Raw genomic sequence first — 23,502 nt, 5'->3', positions numbered from 1 at the left:
ATGGCCTCCTCAAAGGGCCTGAGCAAACAGAAGGTGTCACGCATGAGCTGTCACTGGCTGACATCAAAGTTACCCAGTGGAGTACTCCTATCCGCTTGCATCATCAAGAAATAGTTAATGGCCTTTCTCTGTTCGTACAGTCGGTCCAACATATGGAGGGTGGAATTCCAATTGGCGGAAATGTCGCATATCAGCCTATGTTGGGGGATGACATTCTGCCGCTGCAGCTCAAGGAGGTTGTGCTTTGCTGTGTACGAGTGGCTGAAGTGCATGCAAAGTTTCCTGCCCATTTTTAGGATGTCTTGCAGATGGGTGGAAGAATTCTGGAACTGCTTGACAATCAGATTGAATATGTGTGCCATGCAGGGCGCATGGCTCAGCCTTTCTTGACGCAGCGCCGACGCCATGTTCTTTCCGTTGTCGGTCAGCATGGTGCAGATTTTCAGTTCACGCGGAGAAAGCCAGGATTTGATTTCTTGATGCATCACATGGAGCAGTTTCTCCCCTGTGTGACTCCGTTCGCCAAGGTAAACCAGGTGCAGAACAGCGTGACACCACCGAGCCCTGCACATGTGGTATGCTGGAGGGACACTGTGACTTGTCCCTGCAGTGGAGGCTGAGGCCATGGTGGAGGATGAGGAGGCAGAGGACAGACATTGTGGCAGGACCAAGGGTGTGACAACGTGGAGGCGGAAGCGGCATGACCTGGCCAAGTTGCTGGTGTGGCTGTGCAGGAACCACATTCACCCAGTGGGCTGTAAAGGACATGCATTGTCCCTGACCGTAGTTACAGCCCCACATGTCGGTGCTGCCGTGCACTTTAGCAGACACCTTATGTTTGACATATTTGTGCAGGGCTGGTACTGCCTTTTTGGCAAAGAAATGATGGCTTGGGACTCTCCACCTAGGCTCGGTACATGCCATCAGGTCTCTGAAAGGCGCAGAGTCCACCACTTGGAAAGGTAGGACCTTCAGCACCAGTAACTTGGACAGGAGCACGTTTAGCTTTTGCACCATTGGATGCGTGCACACATACTGCTGTCTCTTGGCAATCGCTTCGGCGATCGATTGCTGACGGAATGACTGATGAGGAGTAGTAGCAGGAGCATCTGGACCAGACGAAGATAGGAATGACAGATAGCTCCCTTCGGCTGAGGTGGTGGAGCCTTGACTGGCTGAAACCGGGTGCGTGCCACTGGGTGATGCAGCAGTAGCTGCGGCAGGCTGGACCACCACATCGGAGCCACAGTTCTCCCAGGCCACTGGATGGTGACACTGCATATGTTGACGCAGGGCCGTCAACATTGGCACCCTGGCCACGCTTCACCTTCTGCCCACATATTATACATGTGGCCACGTTAACCTCCTCTGGCAGCTTAATAAAAAACTGCCAAACCGCCAGGTAGGTGATTTTCCCCCCAACAGTCCATACTGACTGACTGCTACCGCCACTTCCTCCGTGAACCCCTGCACCACTACTTCCCAGGTATGTAGGCTGCTGCAGGTGGTCTACCCCGGGCACGTTTGGCTCCCGACCTGCAACTGCTACCACCCTGCTGACTCCCAGCCATGCTACCATGCAGCTGGCTCAGCTGCTGCCTCACAGGCAAGCTGCCACCCTCTTCTCCTGATGATGATGAAGCCCCTTCTGCACTCTGCTCCCAAGTGCGATCAGCTTCATCATCATCAAGTAGTGTCTGCACGTCACTGATGTCCTCCTCAACGGTCTCTGGGTCAGGAGCCTGACCGCTCGCAACACAAGCTCCTGCGCCACTCTCCTCATCACTACTTGACCGGCTAGCGGAGGAAGCGGCAGATGTCTCCTCCAGATCTTGGCTGGGAAATAGCTGCTGACTGTCGTCCTCGCTGTATAGTGAAGCTGAGCTGTCGAGGATGATATAGCAGATTGCTGGAAGTTATGGATAAACATCCTACTGGCTTGATCCCAAAACTAAGAAGCATAAAGGTGACCCCTGTAAAACCCTAAGAGCTCACCCTGACTGCTAAGCACATACACAATGTCTCAGAGGTAGACGATTGCATGCCCTCGTACCTAGACTTTATGACACCTGAAAACCCTATAATAGTGAGGGTACACGACCACCGGCTCCCTGCACTAAATACGGAGAGAGTCAGGGTCACCTAGAATCAAGCCAGCAAAGACACACAATACAAGAAAGGACTTATCTGAACAAGCAGTAACAGAAGTCTCCAGCAGTGATCACTTCAATCCAGGAAGTAGTATAAACCGTAAAGTGAGGCAGTATGGGAGGGAATATATAGGGAGGCAATTAGTGTGAATAGGTGACAGCTGGGAGAAGGAAAAGAGATGACAAAGTGAAACCAAAACAAAGAACATCATGCAAGAGGTGCAGAAGAACGTCTGCCAGACCTTCTCAGAGAGCTGGCGGTGACAGTACTCCTCCCTCTATGAGTGTACTCCGGACACTCAGAGCCCACCTTCTCAGGATGGGACCTATGGAAAGCCCTGATGAGACGAGTGGCCTTAATGTCCGGCACTGGGACCCACATAGTGGCGGCACTGGGACCCACATCCTCTCCTCAGGACCATAACCCTCCCAATGAACGAGGTACTGGAGAGAACCGCAGATAATGCGAGAATCCACAATCCTAGAGACCTGAAATTCAAGATTACCATCAACAACAATCGGAGGAGGAGGCAAAGAGAAGGGTACAGTGGGTTGGACATAAGGTTTTAATAGGGACCTGTGAAAAACATTATGGATCTTCCAAGTCTGAGGAAGATCAAGACGGAAGGCAACAGGATTGATGACGGACAAGATCTTGTAAGGCCCAATAAACTTAGGACCCAACTTCCAGGAGGGAACCTTCAGTTTGATATTCTTTGTAGACAACCACACCAGATCACCCATATTCAGGTCCGGACCAGGCACACGTCTCTTATCCGCCACTCGCTTATATCTCTCACTCATCCTCTTCAGATTACCCTGAATCTTTTGCCAAATAAATGACAAACATGAGGAAATCTCTCCTCATTAGGTAAACCAGAAGACCCCTCTCCAGAGAATGTCCCAAACTGCGGATGAAACCCATATGCACCAAAAAATTGTGACTTATCAGAGGACTCCTGGCGATGGTTATTTAAAGCAAACTCAGCAAGGGACAAAAAAGAACACCAATCCTCCTGATTCTCTGCCACAAAACAGCGCAGATATGTCTCCAGATTCTGATTGACGACAACCTCCCAGGAGGACAAAGATCAGGAGCCTCTGCCTGGGCTGCCTGAACCTCTGCCTCCAAATCAGGATAAAGAGCAGAGACGACCACCCCTTCAGCCAAAATGGGACCCGGGTCTTCAAAGTTCCTCCCTCCCGGAAAACAACGTGACAGGGCATCAGCCTTCACATTTTTAACCCCAGGGCGGAACGTAACAACAAAATTAAATCTAGAAAAGAATAAAGACCATCTGGCCTGTCTCGGGATCAGACGCTTGTCTGATTCCAAGTAGGCCAGATTCTTATGGTTGGTAAACACGGTAATAGGGTGTCTGGCTCCCTCTAGCCAATGGCACCATTCCTCAAAAGCTAATTTGATGGCCAACAACTCCTTATCTCCCACATCATAATTTCTCTCTGCGGAGGAGAGTTTCCTTGAGAAAAAGGCAAACGGTCGCCATTTGGCAGGAGAGGGACTCTGAGATAAGACCGCACCCACATCCACCTCAGAAGCGTCCACCTCAACAACAAAAGGTAGCGAGACATCAGGCTGTACCAAAATGGGAGCGGAAGCAAAACTCTCCTTGATACTAGAAAAGGCCTTAAGCGCATCTACCGACTAGGAGGAAAAATCTACCCCCTTTTTAGTCATATCAGTGAGTGACTTAACAACAGAGGAATAATTCAAAATTAACTTTCTGTAATAATTGGCAAAACCCAAAAACCGCATCAGCGCCTTCTGATTCTCAGGGAGCTCCCAATCAAGCACAGCGCGGACCTTCTCAGGGTCCATGCGAAAACCAGAAGCGGAGAGAAGAAAACCAAGAAATTGAATCTCCGGAACCGCAAACACACATTTTTCCAGTTTAGCGTCCAATTTATTCTCCCGCAGAATGAGCAAGACCTGACGTAAGTGGTCCCTATGAGTTTTGAAATCAGGAGAAAAAAATCAAAATGTCATCTAGATACACCAGTACAAATTTCCCCATTACATGATAAAAATGCTGTTCACAAAATGTTGGAAGACGGCTGGAGCATTCATCAAACCAAAGGGCATAACCAAATTCTCAAAATGACCCTCAGGGGTATTGAAGGCCGTCTTCCATTCGTCCCCTTCCCTGACCCTGACTAGATTGTATGCCCCTCTTAAATCCAACTTAGAAAAAACTTTAGCCCCAAAATCTGGTTAAACAGGTCCGGGATCAGAGGAAGGGGATATGGGTCACGAATTGTGATACAGTTCAGCTCCCTGAAATCCAGACAAGGTCTTAAAGAACCATCTTTTTTCTTAACAAAAAAAAAAACAGTGGCAACAGGTGACTTCGAGGGTCGGATGTGTCCCTTTCTCAGGCTCTCAGAGATATAAGTACGCATAGCGACTCTTTCAGGTTGGGAGAGATTGTATAAACAAGATTTTGGCAGCTTGGCGCCTGGGATGAGATTAATACGGCAATCGTACTCCCGGTGAGGGGGCAGCTCCTGGACACCACTCTCGGAAAACACATCCGAAAATTCAGAGAGAAAAGATGGTACAGTCTTGGTAGAAACCTCTGAAAGAGACGCCGTGAGGCAATTCTCTCTGCAAAAGTCACTCAAACCATTTATTTGCCTTTCTTGCCAATCAATGGTGGGGTTATGTTTAGTGAGCCAGGGTAGCCCCAACACTAGAGGAGTAGGTGGCCAGTGCGGCCGGCCCCCCTCCCCCCCTGTTTTAAACTCATTGGTGGCCAGTGCGGCCGGCCCCCCCTCCCTCCCCCCCCTGTTTTTAATTCATTGGTGGCCAGTGCGGCCGACCCCCAATCATTGGTGGCAGCGGAGAGTTCCGATCGGAGTCCCAGTTTAATCGCTGGGACTCCGATCGGTAACCATGGCAACCAGGACGCTGTGACCGGCCCGGCGCTCCTCCTACTGGTAAGTGAAAGGCAGTAGCGTCCTGGTTGCCATGGTTAACGATCGGAGTCTCAGCGATTAAACTGGGACTCCCCATCGGAACTCTCCGCTGCCACCAATGATGGGGGGTCGGTCATTTTAATTAGGGGGGGGGGGGGGGGGGGGGGGGGCCGGCCGCACTGGCCACCAATGAATTAAAAACAGGGGGGGGGGGCGGCCGCACTGGCCACCAATGAGTTAAAAACAGGGGGGGGGGGGGGGGGCCGGCCGCACTGGCCACCATTGAGTTAAATATAGGGGAGGGAGGGGGGGCCGGCCGCACTGGCCACCAATGAGTTAAAAGCAGGCTGGGTCTGCCCCCTGCTGCCTGGCAGCACCTGCCAGGCAGCAGGGGGCAGTCATGTACACAGTTCTTTTAGTATATTCTAACTTGAAGTGTCCCCATCACCATGGGAACGCCTCTGTGTTAGAATATACTGTCGGATCTGAGTTTTCACGAAGTGAAAAATCAGATCTGAAAAAAACAGTTATGCAAACGGATCCGTTCTGAACGGATGCAAGCGTTTGCATTATAGGAGCGGATCCGTCTGTACAGACACCAGACGGATCCGCTCCGAACGCAAGTGTGAAAGTAGCCTAAATGACATCACTACAGAAGGATTGATTATAACCCAACAGTTGAGATCCAGCAGAAGGTTTGTCACTTCGTGTCAGAGGGTGTGGCTCTAGGAGTCATCTCTGAAAAACAGGCAGAATTCATTTGTGTAGAACACCCTACCGTCTCGATACTTCATGCAATGCCCAAGGTACACAAATGTGTTAAATATCCACCTATGAGACCGATTGTCTCGGGAACAGGGGCACTATGGGAAAGACTGGGGGGGGATGGGTGGACTCTCTGTTCCAACCATTGGTGATGGGATTGCCCGTTTTTTTACAAGATAGCAGAGATGTCCTGTGCAGTTTTTCCGATCTGTCATGGAATAGGGAATTCCGTTGGTTGACATGTGATGTCACATCACTTTATACATCAATTACTTATGATGTGGCGCTCATTGCATTGAAACAGCAGTTGGAACATCGTAGTGACTACACCATGGATTTATGCGAATATATAATACAGGCAGTTGCGTTTCTTATGAAGCACAATTATTTTTCCATTGATGGTCATTTTTATGTGCAGGCATCGGGTGTATCAATGGGGGCGAAATATTCACCTTCGCTGGCAAACCTGGTGATGGCCTATTGGGAGAATTGAGCCATTTATGGCAATGAAAATCCGTTCTCTGATAATCTTTACTGGTATGGCAGGTACATCGACCACCTGTTGTTCATATGGTGGGGTGATGTATCTGCCATACCAAAATTTGTGGATCATTTAAATATAAATGACTACAATTTGTGGTTCACTTACCATCAAGATCCACACACTGTTTCCTTTTTGGATTTAACACTGTGCGGGATGGGGGAGGAACTAATTACTACATCCACTCCCCATAGGTGAATTGACACGCGTTAAGCTCAACTGCACTGATCCAGTAGGGCCGGACCTGGAGAACAGCGGTAGGGGTAGGCCATCATGACGATGGTTTAGGTGAGAGGAAGAATGTAGTTAGTGTTTTTGTTTTAGGGGGAAATGGTTTGGGGGTGGAGCGGTAGTTATAGTAACGGAGGTGGGAGGAGTAGCGGTTTTAATTTAGTGAGGAGGAGGTTAGCAATCGCCATTTTGGGGTTCAGCTGGAGAAATGTGGAGCCGCAGATGATGTCCTCCTGCGATATGTCCGTGGAGGAGCTGTTGACGCGTCTGCGCCGGGAGGCTGAGGTGCGCGGGTCTGGCTGGCTGAAGGAGCAGGTGGGGGATCTTATGGAGACATCCTCACCACGTGAATCTCCCCCTAATGTGCGGGCTATCCAGCCACGGCGGGGTCACCCGCCGGCGCGCCTGGGCCCAGAAAGCACACCCAGGGTTCGGCGCCGTGTCCGGAGCCCCTCAAGGGACCCTCCGCGGCAGGGAGCGCCCGCACAGCCTGCTGGGATGCGCTCTCGCCGCGGGAGGAATCCATATGCGCAGCGGAACCCAGAACAGAGTGTGACGCCCCTTCCCTCACTCTCTGCGGCTAGGTCATCTGGATTGGGAGCAGGATCTGCGGGCCGGCCCAGCTTGCCAAAAAATGGGCGGTCCGCTCGGCTGGGTCAAAAGGTCGGTTGGGCTGCACAGAGGGGAGGAGAAGACCTGGGCAGGCCTGCAGCACCGTTGAGTGAAGAGGGATCCGGTTCTCACGTTGCAGGAGCCATGTGTTCCCAAGGTCCAAGAGTGTCCAGCATAGTCCAGATAGCGCCCCCTGCTGGGCAAGAAGAGATGCCTGCCTCATATGGGAGTGACGTCCGAGAAGAGAGCCCATCTACATCCTGGAGCTGGACATTGGGATCCAGGGATCTTCAGGATGCAGGACCTGCGGCAGCGGGAGTCACAGCGCCCCTGGTGCCTGGTGAGATATCATGGGGTCCCATATTATCTCAGCTTAGCTCCCCTGGGGGTGGTATGGTCACTGAGGATCAGGGGAGGGGGTTAGGTCAGTTGCTGGGGGGTTTGGCGGGGTGGTTGACTAGTTTGGGTGCGAGTGGGGGGTCTCTGTTGCCAGCTTGGGGGGGGAGTCCAGGAACCAAGTTTGGGAGTTGGGTCTGTTGGGGGTGCGGTATCGTCCATTTCTGTGGAGACTCAAGCGGGGGGATAGAAGGATAGGCCTAGGTTGGATGATAGGGCACGTGGGGAAGTGTATGTGTGCTTTGAAGGCCCGCTGGGTGCTCACTTGAAGCAGGAGGTTAAGGAAAAAATTTGGAAGGGGGAGTATGAGGAAATTTTTTCGCTACTCCCCTTGGAGCGGTTTAATTTAGATAGAATTAGTAAGGAAGAAGGTAAAAAAGAGGATGAAGAAAAACGGCGTTACCGTTTTATTCCCCGGACGTTTGTTAATTGGTTGCAAGCGTTTGCTATTTTGGCAAGCGTTATTGGGGAAAAGTCACCGGAGTGCTGCTCGGCGCTATTTTGTTACCAGGATGCCATAGGTGAAGCGTACCGGGTTTACGGCGGGGTGGGTTGGCTCCGGTATGATGAACAGTTTCGCCAGCGTAAAGCGGTGAGGCCGGATATCCGGTGGGATCACAAGGATATTGGCCTGTGGTTAAAAGTTACGGCTCCGTCTCGGGTGGTGCAGCCCTTTCGGGGGGAGTCAGGGGGGAGTTCCTCAGGGGTTATCGTGGCTGCTACGGCAAAGGGATTATGTTTCCTTTTCAATGAAGGAAACTGTAGATTCGGGGGTAAGTGCAAGTTCAAGCATGAATGCACTTTGTGTGGGGGATTGCACGGGGCTAACAGGTGTTTTAGGGGCGGGAGGCAAAGAGGGGTTGATTCCAGTGGAAAAGGGCCAGACGCCAGTGTGGGTGGAAAAGATGCTGGAGTTCTTAGATAGGTACCCGAAGCGGGAGGCAGCGTTGTTGTTAAAAAATGGTTTTCAGTTTGGTTTTCGTATTCCGTCGGTGACACCGGAGGGGCCACTGGTTCACAAGAACCTGAGGTCCGCGCTTGATCATCCGGGGGTAGTTTCGGAGAAGTTGAGGAGGGAGGTGGAATTAGGGCAGATGGCCGGCCCGTTCAGTGTGCCACCGTTGGCTGACTTTAGGGTTTCCCCGCTGGGGGTGGTGCCCAAGAAGGAGCCGAACAAGTTTCGGCTCATTCATCACTTGTCTTTTCCGAAGGGTGCGTCGGTCAATGATGGTATAGATCCTGATTTATGTTCAGTGGTATACACGTCATTTGACGTGGCTGTCCGTTGGGTTAGGCGCTTGGGGCAGGGAACATTGTTGGCGAAAATTGACATCTAGTCGGCTTTTCGTTTGTTACCGGTTCATGTGGATAGCATGCATTTGCTAGACTGCTTTTAGGAGGGGAGCTATTTTGTAGACAGGTGTCTGCCCATGGGCTGTTCAGTTTTTTGTGCGTACTTTGAGACGTTTAGTTCCTTTTTGGAATGGGTAGTGGTTGATGTTTCTGGTTGTTCGTCGGTCATCCATTATTTGCATGATTTTTTGTGCCTTGGGCCGGCGGGTTCCAGTGTTTGTTCTTTGTTGTTGCATACGTTGCGGTTGGTTTTTGAGCGTTTTGGAGTTCCGTTGGCGGAAAAAAAGACAGTAGGCCCAGTGACGGAATTGTGTTTTTTAGGCATTGTCATCGACACGATCAGAATGGAGTGCAGGCTACCAGAGGACAAGCTTGGGAATTTAGAGGGATTCTGTCATCAAGATTTTCGATATGGAGCTGTTCATATCATCCTCTCAGCCTCCATTATCTAATTAAAAATATACTAGTTTTACCCCCACCTGTCCTTTCATTTTGGATAAAAATCGGTTTTATTTATATGCTAATTACCTTACTAGTGCGCCCAAGGGGCTGTTCCTCCGGGCCGTTTGTGCCCAGCCGCGCCCCTTATCTCGTAGCCCAGCACCGCCCCACTGCTAATTATGCACTCCTCTCATCGCCGATGGTTCGCCGTAATCTCGCGCATGCGCCGTAAATCCACTAATCAGCGCCTGCGGGGCAAATTGCGCAGAAGGCTGGTGCATGGCCGCTTCGTTCACTGAGGCTGCTGCCAGTGGATTTTTATCCAAAATGAAAGGACAGGTGGGGGTAAAATTAGTATATTTTTAATTAGATAATTGAGGCTGAGAGGATTATATGAACAGCTCCATATCGAAAATCTTGATGACAGAATCCCTTTAAGTGAGGAGGTTCGTTGCGCCAAAAAGAAGGAAAAGATTCGGTTGAGGGATTTGCAGTCCTTGCTGGGCAAGCTTAACGTTGCCTGCAGGATACTGCCGATGGGGAGAATTTTTTGCAGGCGGCTGGCGGCGGCTATGGTGGGGGTGACTGCGCCCCACCATTTTATATGCTTGGGAAAGGAGTTAAAAGGGGATATGAGGGTGTGGGAAGAGTTTTTGGAGCGTTACAATGGTAGATCGGTGGTGATGGGGGATTCCCGAGACAATGCAGATTTTGATTTATACACTGACTCAGCTGGGGAGGGTTGGTTTTGGGGCTTTCTGTCAGGGGCAGTGGTGCGCTGGGCAGTGGCCCGAGTCCTCAGTGATGCACGGGTGGGTTAGGAATTTGGTTCTTTTGGAATTATTTCCCATTGTCGTGGCGGTGGTGTTGTGGGGGAGTAGGTTTAAGAATAGGAAGGTGCGGTTCCACTGCGATAATCAAGGGGTGGTGCAGGCTATCAACAGTTTATCAGCATCTTCCCCCCAGTGGTTCGGCTCTTGCAATTTTTGGTTCTGCGCTGCTTGTCGATTAATGCTTCGGTAGTTGCGGTTCATGTGGCTGGTGTGTCTAACTCTGTGGCGGATGCTCTTTCTCGTTCACAGTTGGAGCGATTCCGGTTTCTGGCACCGGAAGCGGAGGACGTGGGCCTGGAGTGTCCAGATTGGCTTTGGGGGATCCTGGAGGAGCAGTAATGGGGCTTTTGAGGGATTCGTTGAGTCCGAGTACTTGGTCGGCATATGGTAAGGCGTGGGAGCGCTGGGAACAGTGGGGTAGGCGGCTTGGCGTGGGAGTTGATGATGGGGAGATGGCGTTGTTGCTGTTTCTTGGGCATATGAAGGAGGAAGAGTGGTCAGTGTCGCAGTTGAATCGTTTTATGGCTGGTCTGGCGTTTGGTTTTAGGTTGCGCGGTTCCATTGATATCACTAAGACGTTTCTAGTTAGGCAGGTTCTGAAAGGATAGCGCAAGGGACATAAGGTCGAGGATCAGAGGAGGCCAGTGTCTTTCAGATTACTTTTGGGTCTGGGGGAGAAGGTGGGTGCTATATGTAGTTCAGGGTGGGAAGAAGTTTGTTCAGGGCAGTGTTTGCATTGGCGTTTTTTGGGGCTTTTAGGTTAGGGGAGTTGGTGAGCAGCAGTGCATCCAGAGCTGGCGGGATTAGGAGAGGGGATGGGGATTTGTATTCGGATAGGGTGGTGGTTCGGTTAAGGTGGTCAAAAACTGATCCGGACGGTAGGGGTTGTCAAATTGTGTTATTTGCGGTTTCGGGGTATACCATGTGCCCGGTCTGCAGTGTGGCAGGTTACAGGGGGGTGAGTGGGGGCGCCACATCTCCGTTTCTTTGTCATGAGGATGGGTCGTTCCTCTCTCGGTTCCAGTTTTTGGCGGTGTTTAAAAAATGTTTGGAGGCCTTGGGTATAGTTGACAAGGGGTATTCGGGCCATTCTTTCCGGATAGGGGCGGCGACAGAGGCGGCAAGGTTGGGTTTAAGCGAAGATGTGATAAAGAAGATTGGGAGGTGGGAGTCGGTGCGGTTTCGGTCATATATTAGGTTAGGGTTTTTGTGAATAATAGGTTAGTAACGATGTTGCTGTTTTTTTATTACCTCAATTGTTTCATTTTCAGGTTCGTCGGCGGCCCTGGTGTGGATTCTGGGGCACTCCTATGTGTTGTGGGGTGCAATTAGGGCTGAGGTCAGGAAAAACGGGCGGCAGCTTGGTTTTGGGGCTGATGTGGCGGCTGTTCGGTAGATAGGGGTTAGGGGTATGTTGTGGGGGGGTGATGCGTGAAGTTCACTGTTTCATTCGTTTGGATCGTCCCCCAGACATTTTAGTTTTACATGTCGGGGGGAACGATTTGGGTAGTCACCCCTTTGGAGAGCTCATCGGGGATGTGAAGTTCGATCTGCTTAGGCTTTGGGCCTTATTTCCTGGTTTGGTCACGGTGTGGTCGGACATTGTTCCTAGGCAGTCTTGGAGGGGGGCTAGGTCGGTTGATGCAATTAACCGGGCCCGTATTACAGTGAATAGGGCTGTCGGTAGGCTTATGGCAAACAATGGGGTGATTGCGGTTCGACATGAGGAGTTGGAAAAAGGGGTTGGGAATTTTTGGAGGTCGGATGGTGTACACCTCAACGCTTTGGGTATTGACTTATGGTCCTTGGGGATTCCAGGGGGGATAGAGACCACTTTAAGGATGTGCAGAGATGCGCAGGCTTAAGTAGGTCAAGCTGCGCGTTCGTGGATGCAGGGGAGGTCCTCAGAGTTGGAACATATCGTGGTACTTGAGGATGGGAGGGCCCCGCGGGAGGGGCTGGACTCTCATGGAGGATCTGGAATTGAGGAATTAAAGGCGGCCATCAGTTGATGCCTTCGAGCTAGGTTGAACGGCTAGGGGTAAGATGGTGTCACCGTTTTGGTTGAGTTCTCTGGTTATTTGGGGCTTCTAGGACCTCCCTCGTCAAGGGTTAATTGTTGGTTATTTTTAAATGTTATATTGTTATTTATTTATTCAAATAAACGGCTGCTATGGTCGATTATAATCCGAACTGTGGTCTGTGGTTATTTTGGTATTGGATTGGGAAAGGCAGGGGGGAGGGAGGTTGTTGTATAGATGGTAAAACGGGTATATCCGAACAAGTACCTAATACCATTGTCAAGTAGGGACGAACCTGGAGCACAGCGGTAGGGGTAGGCCATCATGACGATGATTTAAGTGAGAGGAAGAAGGTAGTTAGGGGTAATGCTAGAGGAGGAAGTGGTTTGGGGGTGGAGCCGTAGTTATAGTAACGGAGGTTGGAGAAGTAGCGGTTTTAAATTAGTGGGGAGGAGGTTAGCAATCACCATTTTGGGGTTCAGCTGGAGAAACGCCCATCCTCCCGCCCATTGATGTCTGCATTTCGGTAAGTATGAGGTACATATCGGGATATGTCGGAACAGGTTAGGTGAAATTGGCCTTTTGAAGTGGGGATGTGTATATATAAAAAATAATATATATATATATATATATATATATATATATACAGTGCAGACCAAAAGTTTGGACACACCTTCTCCTTCAAAGAGTTTTCTTTATTTTCATGACTATGAAGGCATCAAAACTATGAATTAACACATGTGTGAAACAACTGAAAATATGTAATATTCTAGGTTCTTCAAAGTAGCCACCTTTTGCTTTGATTACTGCTTTGCACACTTTGGCATTCTCTTGATGAGCTTCAAGAGGTAGTCCCCTGAAATGGTCTTCCAACAGTCTTGAAGGAGTTCCCAGAGATGCTTAGCACTTGTTGGCCCTTTTGCCTTCACTCTGCGGTCCAGCTCACCCCAAACCATCTCGATTGGGTTCAGGTCCGGTGACTGTGGAGGCCAGGTCATCTGGCGCAGCACCCCATCACTCTCCTTCATGGTCAAATAGCCCTTACTTTCAAAGTTTTCCCAATTTTTGGCTGACTGACTGACCTTCATTTCTTAAAGTAATGATGGCCACTCGTTTTTCTTTACTTAGCTGCTTTTTTCTTGCCATAATACAAATTCTAACTGTCTATTCAGTAGGACTATCAGCTGTGTATCCACCTGACTTCTCCTCAACGCAACTGATGGTCCCAACCCCATTTATAAGGCAAGAAATCCCACTTATTAAACCTGACAGGGCACACCTGTGAAGTGAAAACCATTTCAGAGGACTACCTCTTGAAGCTCATCAAGAGAATGCCAAGAGTGTGCAAAGCAGTAATCAAAGCAAAAGGTGGCTACTTTGAAGAACCTAGAATATTACATATTTTCAGTTGTTTCACATTTGTTTGTTATGTATATAATTCCACATGTGTTAATTCATAGTTTTGATGCCTTCAGTGTGAATCTACAATTTTCATTGTCATGAAAATAAAGAAAACTCTTTGAATGAGAAGGTGTGTCCAAACTTTTGCTCTGTACTGTATATATATATATGAAGGGGATCAGGGTTGGTAGTAGTCGCGGCAGTCGAGAGGCGGGTGAGGTCTTCGGAGTTGGAAAATATTGTGGTACTTGTGGATGGGAGGGCCCCGCGGGAGGGGCTGGACTCTCATGGAGGATCTGGAATTGAGGAATTAAAGGCGACCATCAGCTGGTGCCTCTGAGCTAGGTTGAACGGCTGGGGGTAAGATGGTGTCGCCATTTTGGTTTTAGTTCTCTGGTTATTTGGGGCTTCTAGGACCTCCCTCGTCAGGGGTTAATTGTTGGTTATTTTTAAATGTTATATTGTTATTTATTTATTTAAATAAACAGCTGCTGTGGCCGATTATAATCCGAACTGTGGTCTGTGGTTATTTTGGTATGGGATTGTGAAAGGCCGGGGGGAGGGAGGTTGTTGTATAGATGGTAAAAGGGGGTATATCCGAACAAGTACCTAATACTATTGTCATGAACAATATGAGAAGGAGGCAGACATACTGTCTCAGCGGTTAAAAATGCGTTAAAAAATAAATATATCACCAGTCCGCAAAAATTGCTATGCAGCAGGTCCGAAAAGTGATGTGGGTTCAATCACGTTATAAACAGGTACAATATATGGGGTTCGGACCGCGCTTCTAGTCCAGGTCAGTGTGCAAGTTCTTAGTCCTTCTTACTTCTTCGTTCACAAAGAGAGCCTGAGGGCTGCAAATATCCCTTAAGTAGATATCCTGCAACCAATGGAATTATAATAGTGTAAGTCCGTATGTGACAGTAACCTGCATTGCACTGATTATACTCACAAGATGTGTATCACACAAAGCGTAAATGTAATCCCTCCGTGGTAAGTTGCACTTGTTCTATCGGAACAGCCACGTTTCCATACAATCTGGTTAGATCCCCACACGGACCCAAATGGTATATACCTCAGACCAATCTATATTTCTTTTCTTCAGATTCCTGAAGGTTTTCTGTGGACAAGAATGGCTTCTGCAATAGTGAAGCTCCGTATTCCTTATTAAAAACTTTTATTTGTCCATACTTACAAGACAACTTCTTAAAACAGCTTTTTAAAACACATAAAATTCCCAGCGTCTGCTGCTTCTGCCCGACCCGGGTTTCACTCCTAGAGCTTCGTCAGGGGCACACTTGTTTTCACCCTCCCCCTCCTTCTTATTCATCCATTGCAACTAATCCATTGGTTGCAGGATATCTACTTAAGGGATATTTGCAGCCCTCAGGCTCTCTTTGTGAACGAAGAAGTAAGAAGGGTTAAAAATGCGTGGCTATGCAAATTGGTCCCTACGTCATGCCAGACAGTTAGTCTCTAAAAAAAAACTTATCATTCTTGTCAATAAAAATACCAACAAAAAGGCGAAGTCGGAAACAGCACAATATAAAAGTAAACCAATGCTTATACTGCAGTATAGCAATCAGCTTAATCAAATTAAAGATATTGTTTACAAGTACTTGCCTATATTGGAAGACAATGCCACGGAAAAGGATTTGATAAGATAGGAATGTGATGTCATTTATAGGAGACCCCCATCGATAGGACAGATTTGATCACCGAGTTTATTCCAGTCTATAACGACACATAAGACTACTTGGCTACAAATTATTGGCTTTTACAGATGGGGCTCACATCCTTGCCACACGTGTGGCCATGTAGTATTAAGTAAACAGTTTTCAAATGCAGATGATACTGTATTCTTTACAATCAGGAATTACAACAATTGTAATACTGCATACAGTCAGGTCCATAAATATTGGGACATTGACACAATTCTAACATTTTTGGCTCTATACACCACCACAATGGATTTCAAATGAAACAACCAAGATGTGCTTTAGGCCTCATGCACACGACCGTTTTTTTTTTTAAGGTCCGCAAAAACACGGTCCGTAGGTCCGTGATCCGTGTCCGTTTTTTCCTCCGTGGGTCTTCATTGATTTTTAGAGGATCCACGGACATGAAGAAAAAATAGTTTTGGTGTCCGCCTGGCTGTGCGGACCCAAACGGATCCGTCCTGACTTACAATGCAAGTCAATGGGGACGGACCCGTTTGACGTTGACACAATATGGTGCAATTGCAAATGGATCCGTCCTCCATTGACTTTCAATGTCCCCATCACCATGGGAACGCCTCTATGTTAGAATATACTGTCGGATATGAGTTAGATCGTGAAACTCAGATCCGACAGTATATTCTAACAAAGAGGCGTTCCCATGGTGATGGGGACGCTTCAAGTTAGAATATACTAAGAACTGTGTACATGACTGCCCCCTGCTGCTTGGCAGCACCCGATCTCTTACAGGGGGCTGTGACCCGCACAATTAACCCCTCAGGTGCCGCACCTGAGGGGTTAATTGTGCGTATCATAGTCCCCTGTAAGAGATCAGGGGCTGCCAGGCAGCAGGGGGCAGACCCCCCTCCCTCCCTCTATTGTATTAATTTCATTGGTGGCCAGAGTGCGGCTCCCTCCCTCTATTGTATTATTTTCATTGGTGGCACAGTGTGCGGCCCCACCGCCCCCCCTCCCTCCCTCTATTGTATTATTTTCATTGGTGGCACAGTGTGCGGCCTCCCCTCTTTCCCCCCCCCCGATCATTGGTGGCAGCGGGGAGTTCCGATCGGAGTCCCAGTTTAATTGCTGGGGCTCCGATCGGTAACCATGGCCACCAGGATGCTACTGCAGTCCTGGTTGCCATGGTTACTTAGCAATATTAGAAGCATCATACTTACCTGCTGCGCTGTCTGTGACCGGCCGGGAGCTCCTCCTACTGGTAAGTGACAGGTCTGTGCGGCGCATTGCTTAATGATCTGTCTCTTGCCAGTAGGAGGAGCTCCCGGCCGGTCACAGACAGCGCAGCAGGTAAGTATGATGCTTCTAATATTGCTAAGTAACCATGGCAACCAGGACTGCAGTAGCGTCCTGGTTGCCATGGTTACTCCAATCAGAACTCTCTGCTGCCACCAATGATCGGGGGGGGGGGGGGGAGGGAAGGCCGCACACTGTGCCACCAATGAAAATAATACAATAGAGGGCGAGAGGGGGGGCCGGGGGGGCCGCACACTGGCCACCAATGAAAATAATACAATAGAGGGAGGGAGGGGGGTCGGGGGAGCCGCACTGGCCACCAATGAAATTAAAACTGGGGAGGGAGGGGGGTCTGCCCCCTGCTGCCTGGCAGCCCCTGATCTCTTATAGGGGGCTATGATATGCACAATTAACCCCTTAGGTGCAGCACCTGAGGGGTTAATTGTGCGGATCACAGCCCCCTGTAAGAGATCGGGTGCTGCCAGGCAGCAGGGGGCAGTCATGTACACAGTTCGTAGTATATTCTAACTAGAAGCGTCCCCATCACTATGGAAACGCCTCTGTGTTACAATATACTGTCGGATCTGAGTTTTCACGAAGTGAAAACTCAGCTCTGAAAAAGCTTTTATGCAGACGGATCTTCGGATCCGTCTGTATGAAAGTAACCTACGGCCACGGATCACGGACGCGGATGCCAATCTTGTGTGCATCCGTGTTCTTTCACGGACCCATTGACTTGAATGGGTCCGTGAACCGTTGTCCGTCAAAAAAATAGGACAGGTCATATTTTTTTGACGGACAGGAAACACAGATCACGGCCACCAGCCATATATTCTGTTAGAAGCAAAAAGGACACACCACCTGAGCTGTAGCAGAAAGTACACACACCATGAGCTGCAGTATAAAGAACGGCCCCCGAGCTGCAACAGAAAGGACACACCCCTTGAGCGACCAGCATGAAATAAAGCTAACAGAACAGTTAGAGCAATGAATGGGGAGATCTCTGGACCCATGTGAGGTACAGGGCTGGTTCTAGCTTTGTTAGAAAGAGAATGACATATATTATATGATATCTGCTTTTTGTTTTTTTATATCAATCATTGATAACCCCTTTAACTCTTTCATGACCCACAAAATGTCCAGGCAACTTTTTGTCACTTTGTGCACATGGTGGTTTAGTGACCGTGATCAGCGCTGGGATTAAAGCGCTGCCAGCACGTGTATATATGCACTAGCTACACGGGGCATGTGCAGATAGCACGTATATAGCTGTATGGCAGTCAGGAAGGGGTTAAAGAGAGTGTGTTGGTGGCCACTAGTGAATTTTTGTAATGAGAATCAATGAGATTGTGAAAACTCAGATCCGATGGTATATTCTAATCCCCAGACGAAAATTCGCAATCAACTTCGCAATATTCTAAACCCCAGACGAAAATTCGCATTACGAAAATTCTCATTACAAAAATTTGCATTACGAAAATTCGCAATCAACACTACTCCTAAAGTCAAAGATATTGCAGCCTTTTCATTGACCCACAAGCTAGAAGCAGGGAAGGATCATGTGTACTGATTGAAAAAAAATCTCGAATATTCAAAATTACGAATATATATCACTATATTCTAAATATTTGCGAATTCTCGAAGTGCCGATATTCGAAATACAAATTTGCAATTCTAATATTCGTGATCAACACTAGTGGCCACCACAGAAAGGGCGAATTTCCACTTCTTTCTTTTCCATTCCTGATTATACTCACTTTTCCAACTTTTTACAAGGACAAGTTTGCACAATTTTGTAGGAAGTCAGTGACAATATTTTGACAATATATCTAGAGGTCTATGCCAACAGCATTCATGGGGCCACATTCCCGTAACCTTTTGGTGTACACTGTGTTGGCATGTGTCAGCATACTTTTTTCTTTTTACATATATTGCATTTCTCAGACAAAAAGAGTTATCTGTGGTGATAAAGGGAAAAATAAGGACCTGCAGTATATGGTGACATAGGATGGTTTAGACTTAGTATATAATATATACTGGGAGGTCTAGAGAAGAATAATGGTTAACACTTACTATTGTATAATAATGTAATGAGATTGTTTTTTATACAGTAGAATGATATAGCATGTGCTAAAGAAATACTCCTGGATTTTTTTCCTTTGGCTATATTGTGCAGGATAGGCCATTATAAAAGATAATATGAAGGCTTTTGTGTATACCTCTTTTATCTGATGTGTAATTTAGGGGTTGTCCACCATTTTGATTTCTTCTCCCCTCAGAAATGAATACTACATTTCCCATCATGCCTGACTTTGCAGAGACAGAGTGGACAGTCTCACCACACTGCACTGCTTTCTGTCCTCTGAGGGTGGACATGACAGATCAGTGACACAGCTGCTATCCCCTCACACTGCAGGGTCTCCATGTTCTCCTGTATGATGCAGCTTGAGCCTGTCTTCCCTGTTATCTCCCCCTCTCCTGTCTCAGCTCCTACATGAAAGAGGCAGAGGCTCCAGGGTAAAGCTACATCCCACAGAACCACGCTGGAGAGTCAGCACACACAGATAGTACAGGAAGGCGGTGTGAGTCAGGAGGTGTATATAACTGCAGCTAATCACTGTATGCACTCACCTACTATGTATCTGCACTCCTGGTCCTTTAAATAGGGAAGACATTATATCATCAGCAGAATACAGGGTTATACAGAGAAACATGGAGGAAGAGGAGGGGCCTGAGAGCTGCCAGCAGGGATTTAGTGATGATTAGTGATGAGCAAAGTTTTGAAAAATTTGATTTGGCACCTAAGCTGAACTTCGACAAGATATTTTGAATTGTGACTAATTACTTTGTCATGATGAATCGCTTTTCATTGTATGGAGTGGGCGCAATGACGGGGAACGGCGATTGAGCCTCCCCCATCAATTAACCAAAGGATCTACGACAAGTGTGATCATGTGGTGACGTGGTCCTTTGGCAGATTTTCTTCAATCAAGACGGAACGGACAGCCTCTCTGCAATCAGGTGGATGAGGTGAGTATAATTTTATTATTTTCAGCCACCATTTTAGGAAAAATCCATTCGTTATCAAGAACAGCGTGGAAATTCAGCTTTACTGCAAATCAAATTTTTCCTAAACTTCTAATCGAATTCTGCTCCAGAGAGACTGCAAGAGCACCAGGATAACTCACAAGCTACAGCATGATATAGACAGCAGAGAGACCAGCAGTCTCATATTTACAGATTCTGCTGCAGGTGAGGGAATACAGTTTGGAAACCCATCATCTAGATAGCATACAGGCCAGACCAGCTCAAAGAATGTATTACACAGTGGACACCTACAGTGCCTTGCAAAAGTATTCACCCGCTTGACTTTTTTTGTATTTTGGTGCCTCACAACCTGGAATTAACATGTATTGTTTAAGGATTTGCATCATTGAATTTACAGAACAACTTTGAAGATATTTTTTTTTTTTTATTGTGAAGCAAACAACAAACAGGACAAAATAACAGAAAAAGTCAATGTTCATAACTATTCACCCCCCTAAAGTCAATACTTTGTAGAGCCACCTTTTGTGGCAATCACAGCTCCAAGTCGCTTTTGATAAGTCTCTATGAGGTTACCACATCTTACCACTGTGATTTTTGCCCATTCCTCCTTGCAGAACAGCTGCAGCTCCTTCAAGTTGGATGGTTTGCGCTTGTGAACAGCAATCTTTAAGTCTGACCACAGATTTTCTATTGGATTGAGATCTGGGCTTTGACTAGGCCATTCCAACACATTTACATGTTTCCCCTTAAACCACTCAAGTCTTGCTTTAGCCGTGTGTTTGGGGTCATTGTCCTGCTGAAAGGTGAACCTCTGTCCTAGCCTCAAATCACGCACAGAGTGGTACAGGTTTTGCTCAAGAATATCCCTGTATTTAGCACCATCCATCTTTGCCTCAACTATGACCAGTTTCCCAGTCCCGGCTTCTGAAAAACATCCCCACAGCATGATGCTGCCACCACCATGTTTCACTGTGGGGATGGTGTTCTTTGGGTGATGTGATGTGATGGGTTTGCGCCCAGATAAAGCATTTTCTTTAAAGGGCCAAAAATTCTATTTTAGTCTCATCAGACCAGAGCACCTTCCTCCATACATTTTGGGAGTCTCGCACACGCCTTTTCACAAACTCACAATGTGCCTTTTTGTTTTTAGCTGAAAGTAATGGCTTTCTTCTGGCCACTCTGCCATAAAGCCCAACTCTATGGAGCGTACGGCTTATTGTCGTCCTATGTACAGATACTCCAGTCTCTGCTGTGGAACTCTGCAGCTCCTCCAGGGTTACCTTAGGTCTCTGTGCTGCCTCTCTGATTAATGCCCTCCTTGCCCGGTCCGTGAGTTTTGGTGGGCGGCCGTCTCTTGGCAGGTTTGCTGTTGTGCCATGTTCTCTATCATCAAAGATTTTGATATTTTTTTATAACCTAACCCTGACTTGTACTTCTCAACAACATTGTCCCTTACTTGTTTGGAGAGTTCCTTGGTCTTCTTGGCAGTGTTTGGTTAGTGATGCCTCTTGCTTAGGTGTAGCAGCCTCTGGGGCCTTTCAAAAAAAGGTGTGTATATGTAATGACAGTTTAGATTGCACACAGGTGGACATCATTTCACTAATTATGTGACTTCTGAAGGTAATCGGTTGCACCAGAGCTTTTTATGGGCTTCCTAACACAGGGGGTGAATACATATGCACATGCCAATTTTATGTTTTCAATTTCCAAACAATAGTTTTATTTATATATTTTTCTTATTTCACTTCACCAACTTAGACTATTGTGTTCTGATCCATCACATAAAATTCAGATTAACAAAACATTGAATTTAAGGCTGTAATATAACAAAATATGAAAAAAGTCAAGGGGGGTGAATACTTTTGCATGGCACTGTATATCCACAAGTGTTGGCTTACAGCTGTTAGCCAGAAGATTAGGAGAGAGACATCAGCAAGATAGCACTCCAGAGGTGCCATAAATTGCCACTTTGCCTGCCACTATACTTCATCATCTGGGGATAATTGCAAAATTGAAAATTGCACTTTGTACAAATTACTGCTGAGTGTACAGCAATATTTTGCCCAGTGTAAAGAGAGACTTTTATACTTTTACTTCTGGCTTTATTCTTCAAACCACCTTTCCACTGCACTGATCCCCAGGGCCTGCGGGAGAACACCACAACACATCTCATCAGGGCCACTACCACCCCCATCCTCTGCATCAGCTCCTTAGTGGCTAGCTGTACTAGTACACCTTACAAAGACCTCTAATGCTTTCCCAGTGCACTTCCCTCAAAAATGTGGGCTCACCAGGGGACTCCCATGGGGCAAAACAATTCAAAGCAATAAGCTGAATCTCTGTAGTTGCGTTCAACAATAAATGTAATATCCAACATAAAAATTGATTTAAAGGGTTTCTACCATCAGAAATACTGTTATGCACTTTTCTAATATTCTAATGAGCCTCTAGGTGCTATGTGGGCGTAAAATCAGCACCTAGAGGCTCCGGCTACTCACCCTTTATCTCGCCCATGTCCTCTGTTCTGCCCGCCCAGCTCCTCTTGATTGATGCCACGGTTCGCAGCATCGCTTCCGAAATCCCGCGCCTGCGCCGTTCACTTCTGTATTCGGCGCAGGCGCAGTGAGTGAAGGCCGGTCGATTTTTATCAGAACGGCTGCAGGGAGAAAGGTAAAAAACATACTGTTATGTAGTGGTGGTAGGAACACTTTAAACAATAGATAATTTTCCAAACAACTTAAATTTTTCTGGAGAATGCAAATATTATTAAAGCAGGGAAGCTATCAGGTCCTCTATAAACGGACAGTCACCATTTTGGAGAGAAGTACCTTAAATTTAAGTTGCACATTCGTCTGAAAACAGCCGATATGTTATATTTCAATACACTAGTGATTTACATCGCTTAGAATCGGACATGCTTGTCACCAGCAAATAACTGTAAAATCTATAATGTTTGGCTAACGGTCATTATACAATGTTCAAATCAATTAATGCTCGCTCAAGTCATGCAGACGGTATTGACATGTGGCCTTCACTGAAATATATGACACGGGTAAAGAAACTTAAAGATGGTGTAGTAAGAATTAGCTTAGATGCGGCCATTACGTAGTCCTGACAGGGGTGGGGAGAGGAGAGCTGGAAGTATTTCCAAGACAGATGCAGCAGCGAGGTTGGGTTCAGTCCAAGGGGATGGAGATAGCATCTGAACAGGACCGTCAAGTCAGCAGAAATTCAAGAGAAAGTCAAGTACAGGACATGGGGCTGGTGAAAAGCAAATAAAAGCCAAAACAGACGCGTTCTAAAAGATGGATATAAACAGACAGCTCATAAATTCATCATAGAAACATAGAAGATTGACAGCAGAAAGCAACCACCTAGTCCATCTAGTCTGCCTTCATGTTATTTCTTATTTATCACAGGCATGTTTAAATTCACTTACTATACCGTAGGTTTCTCAACCCTGTTCAAAGCCTGAACTACTCTTTAGGTGTAAAAAATATTTCCTGATATTGATTCTGATCTTCTCTTCAACTCATTTTAGATGGTGCCCCCTTGTTTTTATGTTCAGTTTGCAGAGAAACAATAATTGAACCCAGTGCTCCAGATCCCATCCAGCATCCGGTACAGAACTCTACCTACTCATTTCAAGTTACCCTGATCCCTACAGTATCCTGGTTCGTCCACAGGAGGTTTTAGTCATAAAGCTTTCCATTTACGTAATAAGGAATGTATCACTTTTCTTACTACTTAGCCCCCAGTCTGTTATTAATCATGTGTTTGATTCGGTAATCTGATGTT

General features: G+C 47.3%; 1 long non-coding RNA gene across 1 annotated transcript; it reads left to right on the top strand.

Annotated features, from left to right (window-relative positions):
- The first annotated feature begins 266 nt into the window (after positions 1-266).
- LOC120997819 lies at positions 267-20,205 on the top strand. Its single transcript, XR_005778228.1, has 3 exons — positions 267-277; positions 10,940-10,943; positions 19,985-20,205. It is a non-coding gene; the product is annotated as an uncharacterized LOC120997819 (long non-coding RNA).
- Positions 20,206-23,502: the final 3,297 nt, after the last annotated feature.

This window comes from Bufo bufo, chromosome 4 (genome assembly GCF_905171765.1).
Source record: "Bufo bufo chromosome 4, aBufBuf1.1, whole genome shotgun sequence".
Lineage (NCBI taxonomy): Eukaryota > Metazoa > Chordata > Amphibia > Anura > Bufonidae > Bufo > Bufo bufo.
This window is presented reverse-complemented; position numbering and strand designations above follow the sequence as displayed.